This window comes from Hipposideros armiger, unplaced genomic scaffold, assembly GCF_001890085.2.
Source record: "Hipposideros armiger isolate ML-2016 unplaced genomic scaffold, ASM189008v1 scaffold_286, whole genome shotgun sequence".
Lineage (NCBI taxonomy): Eukaryota > Metazoa > Chordata > Mammalia > Chiroptera > Hipposideridae > Hipposideros > Hipposideros armiger.
Genome location: NW_017731636.1, coordinates 1,530,453 through 1,538,583, shown reverse-complemented (window position 1 = coordinate 1,538,583; position 8,131 = coordinate 1,530,453). Strand labels below are relative to the sequence as shown.

The window sequence follows — 8,131 nt, the reverse complement described above, 5'->3', positions numbered from 1 at the left end:
ATATTTTTAGATCATTTCACCCTAAAGCAACAGAATATACATTCTTCTCAAGTGCACATGGAACATTTTCCAAGATAGACCACATGTTAGGACACAAAACCAGTCTCAATAAATTTAAGAAGTTTGAAATCATATCAAGCATCTTCTCTGACCACAATGCTGTGAAACTAAAAATCAATTGTAAAAAGAAACCTGGAAAACACACAAATACATGGAGGCTGAATAACACGCTACTAAATAGTGACTGGATCAAAACTTAGATTAAGGAAGAAATCAAAATCTATCTCAAGACAAACAACAATGAAAACACAACAACTCAAAATATATGGGATGCAGCAAAAGCTGTCCTAAGAGGAAAATTCATAGCATTGCAGGCCTATGTAAAGAAACAAGAACAATCTCATACCAACACACTTATTTTACACCTAAGGGAACTGGAGAAAGAACAGCAAAACAAGCCCAAAGGGAGTACAAGGAAGGAAATAATAAAGACCGGAGCAGAAATAAATGAAATAGAGACCAAAAAAACAATACAAAAGATCAATGAAACCAAGAACTGGTTTTTTGAGAAGATAAAAAAATCGACAAATCTTAGCTAGACTCACCATGAAAAAGAAAGAGACAACCCAAATTAATAAAATCAGAAATGAAAGAGGAGAAGTGACAACAGATACCACAGAAATACAAAAAAATCTTAAGAAATTACCATGAGCAACTATATGCCAACAAATTTTACAACCTAGAAGAAATGGATAAATTTGTAGAAGCATACAATCTTCCAAAACTGAATCAAGAAGAAACAGAAACTCTGAACAGACTGATTCCTACCAAAGAAATTGAATCAGTAATCAACAAGCTTCCAACAAACAAAAGTCCTGGACCAGATGGTTTCACAGGTGAATTTTACAAAACATTCAAAACAGAATTAACACCTATTCTCCTCAAACTATTCCAAAAAGTACAGAAGGAGGGAAAGCTCCCAAGCACATTTTATGAGGCCACTATCACTCTGATCCCCAAATCAGACAAAGATACTACAAAAAAGAAAACGACATGCTGATATCCCTAATGAACATAGATGCAAAAATCCTCAACAAAATACTAGCAAACCGGATTTAATAATACATTGAAATGATCATACACCATGATCAAGTGGGATTCATTCTTGATATGCAAGGTTGTTTCAGTACCTGCAAATTAATTAATGTCATACACCAGATTAACAAAATAAAAAATTAAAATCATATGGTTGTATCAATAGATGAAGAAAATGCATTTGACAAAATCAAGCAGCCATTTATGGTAAAACTCTTAGCAAAGTGGGAATAGAGGGATCATATCTCAACATATTAAAGGCCATATATGATAAGCCCACAGCAAACATCATACTCAACGAGGAAAGGCTAAAACCATTCCCCTTAAGATCAGGAACAAGACAAAGCTGCCCACTTTCACCACTTTTATTCAACATAATTCTGGAAGTTCTGGCCACTTCTGGTTCAGCTATCAGACAAGAAAATGAAATAAAAGGCATCCAAATTGGAAAGGAAGAAGTAAAATTGTCATTATATGCAGATGACATGATACTATATATAGAGAATCCCAAAGACTCCACCAAAAAACTGTTAAAACTGATAAATGAATTTAGTAAAGTAGCAGGATACAAAATTAACACTCACAAATCAGTTGCATTTGTATACACCAATAATAAACTATCTGAAGAAAAAATCAGGAAAACAATTCCATTTAGAATTGCTTCAAAAACAATAAAATACTTAGGAATAAATTTAACCAAAGAAGTAAAAGACCCATACTCAGAAAATTATAAGACACTGGAGAGAGAAATCAAAGAAGATACAAGTAAACGGAAACACATACCATGCTCATGGATAGAAAGAATTAATATAGTTAAAATGTCAATACTACCTACGGCAATATATATTATACATTCAATGCAATTCCTATCAATCTACCAAGGACACTTTTCTCAGAAATAGAACATATAATCCTAAAATTTATATGGAACCATTAAAGACCCTGAATAGCCATGGTTATCTTGAGAAATAAAAATAAAGTGGGAGGTATCACATTACCTGACATCAAATCATACTACAAGGCTACAGTAATCAAAACAGCATGGTACTTACATAAAAACAGATACATAGATCAATGGAACAGAATAGAGAGACCAGAAATAAATCCATGCCTATATGGTCATTTAATCTATAATAATGGAAGTAAGAATTTACATTGGGGTAAAGACAGGCTATTTAATATATGGTACTGGGAAAGCTGGTCTGACACATGCAAAAAAAAAAATGAAACTGGACCGCTTCCTTACACCATATGTGAGAACAAATTCAAAATAGATCAAAGACTTAAATGTAAGACCTGAAACCATAAAACTCCTAGAAGGAAATATAGGGAGTAAATTTGCAAACATTACCCTGAGTAATATTTTTACTGATACATTGCCAACAATTCATGGCTCTTGCATCATGACAATGCACCAGCTCACACGGCACTGTCTGTGAGGGAGTTTTTAGCCAGTAAATAAATCACTGTATTGGAACACCCTCCCTACTCACCTGATCTGGCCCCCAATGACTTCTTTCTTTACTTGAATATAAGAGAAATGTTGAAAGGAAGACATTTTGAAGACATTCAGGACATCAAGGGTAATATGAGGAGGACAGTCTTGATGGCCATTCCAGAAAAAGAGTTTCAAAATTGCTTTGAATGGTGGACTAGGCACTAGCATTGGTGCATAGCTTCCCAAGGGGAGTACTATGAAGGTGACTGTAGTGATATTCAGTAATGAGGTATATACACTTTTTCTAGAATGAGTTCATGAACTTGATTATCAGACCTCACATGTCTTTTTGAATTACTGTTTTGGATTTCTTCTGATAAATACCCAAAAGTGGAATTGGTTTTGTTTGTTTGCTTTTTTGATGCTCAACAGGATCTCACATTTATTGAGAAGTGATTAATGGTAGAAAGATAGGCAATGCCCTTTCCTCCTTGGCTGAACACTCACTATACATTTTACAATATTTTTTTCTTCCAAAATGCATTTCTGTAAACAAGTTTTTACCACTGTTCTTAGCTGTGTAATCAAATTAATCCTGACTTAATAAGTATTTGGTCTTAGCAGTGAAATCAAATTAATCCTGACTTAATCAGTATAATGTACAAGAACAGAATATTTCTTAGGACTCCTAGTACTTACTTTGAGTAACAAAGGGTCAGAAAAAATGAACCATTCTTAAAGGCACAAACTTGGATAACACTGTTAAACTCTGAGAGAAAATTCTTCATAAAAATGGTCTAGTTCGTAAGGAAAAAAACAAATTCCCACTTTCTGGGGTGGAGGTCCATACCTTTGAAACTCAGGTGTTCTCCAAGTGCAAATGTCAAAATGGAGGGAGGAGGGTCTGGCCAAGTGGCTCAGTTGGTTAAGAGCGCGAGGTCTGAGCAAACGCGTTGCTGGTTTGATTCCCACATGGGCCAGTGAGCTGCGCCTGAGCTGAGCTGCAGCTGAGGTGCCAACAGGTGGCAGGATGGCTTAGCTGGTGAGAGCATGTGCTGCTAACAACAGGGTTGTCAGTTTGACTCCCACATGGGATGGTGGGTGTAGCCCACCCGCAACTAAGATTGAACACAGCACCATGAACTGAGCTGCCGTGAGCTGCCCACAGGTGGCCAGATGGCGACTGGACTTGGAGCTGAGCTAGCTGCACCCTCCACAACTAAGAATGAAGGACAAAAACTTGGCTGTTCCCCTTCCCCAATTCCCCAGCACTGTTCCCCTTTCCCAATTCCCCAATAAAATCTTTAAAAAAAAAGTGGGGGAGGAAAGGATTTAAAAATTAGAGAAACCGTATGCACTTATGGACTTTAAAATCCAAAAAACATAGTAAAAAGACAAACAAACAAAAAAACAAAACCACAAAGCTTTATGCTCTGAAATCACAACCAAAGCCAAAATAAAAAGGGATATTTTTCACCTAAATTACCTACAGGGATTTTTTGTTTAGTTTTTTTCTTTTTCTCTTTTTTTTTCCCGTTTTTCCAGTTAAGTCCTATGTCTTTTGTGAAATTCCAATACATAAACTGCAAGTCTGCAACCATCTCTGAAGTCAGCGAAATTAAGGAAAAAGTCCTAATTCTCTTGAAGGTCATTTTTTTCCTCTTAGGATATGCAAATGTGACCATTGCTGCAGTCTGTGCAGAACTGCCCTTTATTTTCCACAACCTTGACATTCCTTTTTAACACTTTCTTCTCCCTCTTGGTGTTTCTCATAGTGTGAGAAGTCATTAAAAATGGAAGTGGTGTGCTTGTAACTGGCTGTGATTTTCAACACCTGCTTAACTTTTTCTAGAGGCACTTCCTGAGAGTCCCTGGAGTTGGTCACTGGTTTGTTCTCATTGTTCTCTAGGCGAATGTGTCACAGCTGGCTATTGGGAACGTCCTTCACAAAAATTCATCTGACATCAAAACGACCCTTGCATTTGTCCTGAGACTCCACACCTGCACATGTGTTGTAGTCCACAGCAGATTTCATTTCCACAATACCACAGAAGTGTCCACTGTCATTGACACTGAAAAGTAAGTAAACTGGGCCTTTCCAGCTCATGGAGCGACAAGCAGCATCCAGTCTCTTGTTACCATGCTCTGCGGTGTACCAGGTATTATACTTAATGGAGTGGTGGATATTGTCCTCAGATTAGTTCTTAATGATGAAAACCCGAGCATGTTTCAGAGTCCAGTAAAAATCCTTGGGGTTATAGTTATTAATGGACCATAGCTTCTTCAACACTGGGTGAGGTTCTGAAGGAGTATATCCAGACCCGGCCTGAGACTGTTCTTCATTACCATCTACCCCATTGTGACCAAACCCACTGCCACAGTTCTGAGATTCTACCCAGTGTTTTGGCTGAGCTGCCTGTTACTGGATTGAGAGTCAGGCAGGCTGTGGTGGAGGTGGGGGCAATGGCTGTGTCTGTTGCCCTACGGATGCCTGAGCCACTGGTGGGCATTTGTAAGCCTGCTGACCTACAAGCTGGGGAGACCCCTGGGTTGACTGATAACCTATATTCTGAACCAAAGCCTCTGAGGAGGCTTTTGTAATAAGACCTTTGTTATACCAAGTTCCAATATCCATGTTATCCTTTATTGGGGTGATGAAAGATTTGACAGTGTAATGCCATTCTTGGTCTTCAACTTAGGTTGCTGTTTTGCAGGCTTGCTAGCAATATAAGCCCAAAATGCTGGTTTTGGAGGAGCAATGGTAGCTGGGGGCGAACTATTAGAAGCCACAATGTTACTAGTAATGGACCCACTACCAACAGCAAAGCCTACAACTTTAGGAACATTGCTTGCAACTTCTGTGCTACTCAACTTCAGTGCTGCCATCCCTTGGTCTATAGTATGCATGCCAGGAACTTTATTGAGGGTCTCACTGGCAAAGGCTGACTGTCCATCAATCATGGCTCCACCTAAGGAACTAGGTGCATAAGCATAATTGCTACTATATCCAGAGGTCTGAGTAGACTGTCCCTGAGAATTGTTATTTTTCCCAAGCTGAGAAGTCAGTCCCACTGGGAAAGAAATTAAAACCATGCTGACCAAGAAATGGAGTGCTACCAAGGGCACCTGATTGTCTAAACATAGCATCTGGTAAGAAGTGATGTTCTCCGTTGCTCAGCTGTCCATAAGAAATTAGATATGGCATGGCTGTGTCACCTCCAATAGATCAAGCAGCTTCACCCAAAGAATAGGAGAAGCCAATCGAGGGACTGTGGTAACTGGGTTAACTAGGAATCTGACATGGCAATATATGCATTATTGAGCCTTGCCTGTGGACTGACTCAAGTAAGGTTCAAAATCGTCATCATTTAATCCGTCTTTTTGAGGTACAGGTTCATTTTGTATTTTGTTTCCTTGATCTTTTGGTCTCCGCTCCAAGAGGCTGCTGGTTGACATGACTCTCAGATCCTCATAGGTGGCAATGGAAACAGGCTTTCCTCAGGATGGCGATGGCAGATGAGCCCCTGCGGCGGGAGTAGGCAGTGCAGTGGCGGCTTTTGTCCATGACACTCGGGGGCCTTGGCGGATGCCCTCCATATTGTTTTTGAGAAAGCTCCATACTGTTTTCTATAGTGGCTGCACCAATTTGCAATCCCACCAACAGTGCATAAGGGTTCCTTTTTCTCCATATCCTCGCCAACACTTGTTGTTTGTTGATTTACTGATGATAGCCATTCTGATAGGTGTTAGGTGATTTCACATTGTGGTTTTAATTTGTATTTCCCTGATGATTAGTGACACTGAACATCTTTTTTATATGTCTATTGGCTATCTTTATGTCCCCTTTGGAGAAATGCCTATTCAGGTCCTCTACCCATTTTTTGATCAGATTGTTTATTTTTTTTTGTGTTAATTTCTATGAGTTCCTCACACATTTTTAATATAACCCCTTATCAGACGTATCATGGGTTAATATCTTCTCCCATCCATGCTGCCTTTCCATTTTGTTGATGGTTTTCTTCACTGTACAAAAAACTTTTTACTTTGATATAGCCCCATTTGATTATTTTTTTCTTTTGTTTCCCTTGTCTGAGGGAAACCTCCCAAAAAATATGACTAAAAGCAATATCCGAGATTTTACTGCCTACGTTTTCTTCTAGGAATTTTATGTTTGGGGTCTTACATTTAAGTCTTTAATCTGTTTTGAGTTTATTCTTATATATGGTATAAGAAGGTGATCCAGTTTCATTCTCTTGCATGTGTCTGTCCAGTTTTCCTAACACCACTTATTGAAGAGACTGTCTTTACTCCACAGTATATTCTTGCATCTTTTGTCATAGATTAATTGATCATATAGGTCTGGGTTCTCTATTCTGTTCCATTGATCTATATGTCTGTTTTTATGCCATTACCATGCTGTTTGATCAATATAGCCTTATAGTATAGTTTGATGTCAGCTAGAGTGATACCTCCAACTTTGTTCTTCTTTCTCAAAATTGCTTTGGCTATTGAGGGTCTTTAAATAACATTTTTAATACTATTGCCAATTCTTGATTTTTCAGATGAAGGCATTTACTCTTGACTTCCACTGTAGAAAATGTAGTTTTAGCTATCTTTCACATCCCCACCATACCTGCCTACTTTCTGTTTCCCAATTTTTCCAGCATAGTTAAGACAATTTTAGTTAGCTCAATATTTAAAATTTATATTATTAGATATTATAAACGCTACTCACAGATGAGCCCTGTGACATACAAGGTGTGATCAAACAATACTGTGACTGTTTAAATAAAAAAAAATTATTACAGTAAAAGACACATTGCCATTAATTCCCCTTAGAATACCCCCCCTCACTTCAAACACACTTATTCCATCATTCTTACCATGTTCTGAAGCAGTTCTGTAGTCTCTTTCATGAGTCTCTTTAGTTGTGCTGTTGTGGGTGCCTCAATGTCCTGAATCATTTTGGCTCTGGAGAAGAGCCAGAATTCACACGGTGCCAGATGCAGTGAATAAGGTGGATGAGGAGACACTGCAATGTTTTAATTTGACAGAAATTGCCATATAACAGAAGCGATGTGTGATACAAAGTGTTGTCTTGATGGAGGATGATTTAGGGCACAATTTAAAACACACCTCCTCTCAACCATACCTCACACCTGACTCACTACACCAAACAAGTTGAAACTTGTTACACACTGTTACTAAGGTTCAATGTGCCACTTCCCATATTGAAGATCCCTGCCTTTTCCTTGGATGGCACTTGGCAGCAGCATTCACCTTATCTTGTGATCATAGCGGAAAGGCACTGTGTCACACATCATTTCTAGTACAGCAATTTCTGTCAAATAAAAACATTAGGGCCAGCTGAGTGGCACGTTGGTTAAGAACTGGCTTGGGATGCCAGAGGGCCCCGGTTCGGATCCCACATATGAGGGCCAGTGACACTGCCCTCTACAGCNATATGAGGGCCAGTGACACTGCCCTCTACAGCTAAGATGCTGAACAACAGCTCAACCTGGAGCTGGGCTGCTGTGGGTCACCAGCGACGGCGTAGGCTGCAGTCCCCTGCTGCAGTGGGCTGCCATAAACTATCAT

At 38.9% G+C, this 8,131-nt stretch overlaps 1 protein-coding gene and 1 pseudogene across 3 annotated transcripts in view; both read right to left on the bottom strand.

The window, feature by feature from the left end:
* Positions 1 to 8,131, bottom strand: part of KBTBD12 (kelch repeat and BTB domain containing 12) — an 86,960-nt gene that overhangs the window by 22,806 nt on the left and 56,023 nt on the right. The window lies entirely within an intron of this gene.
* Positions 4,080 to 6,127, bottom strand: LOC109391242 (YTH domain-containing family protein 2 pseudogene; annotated as a pseudogene).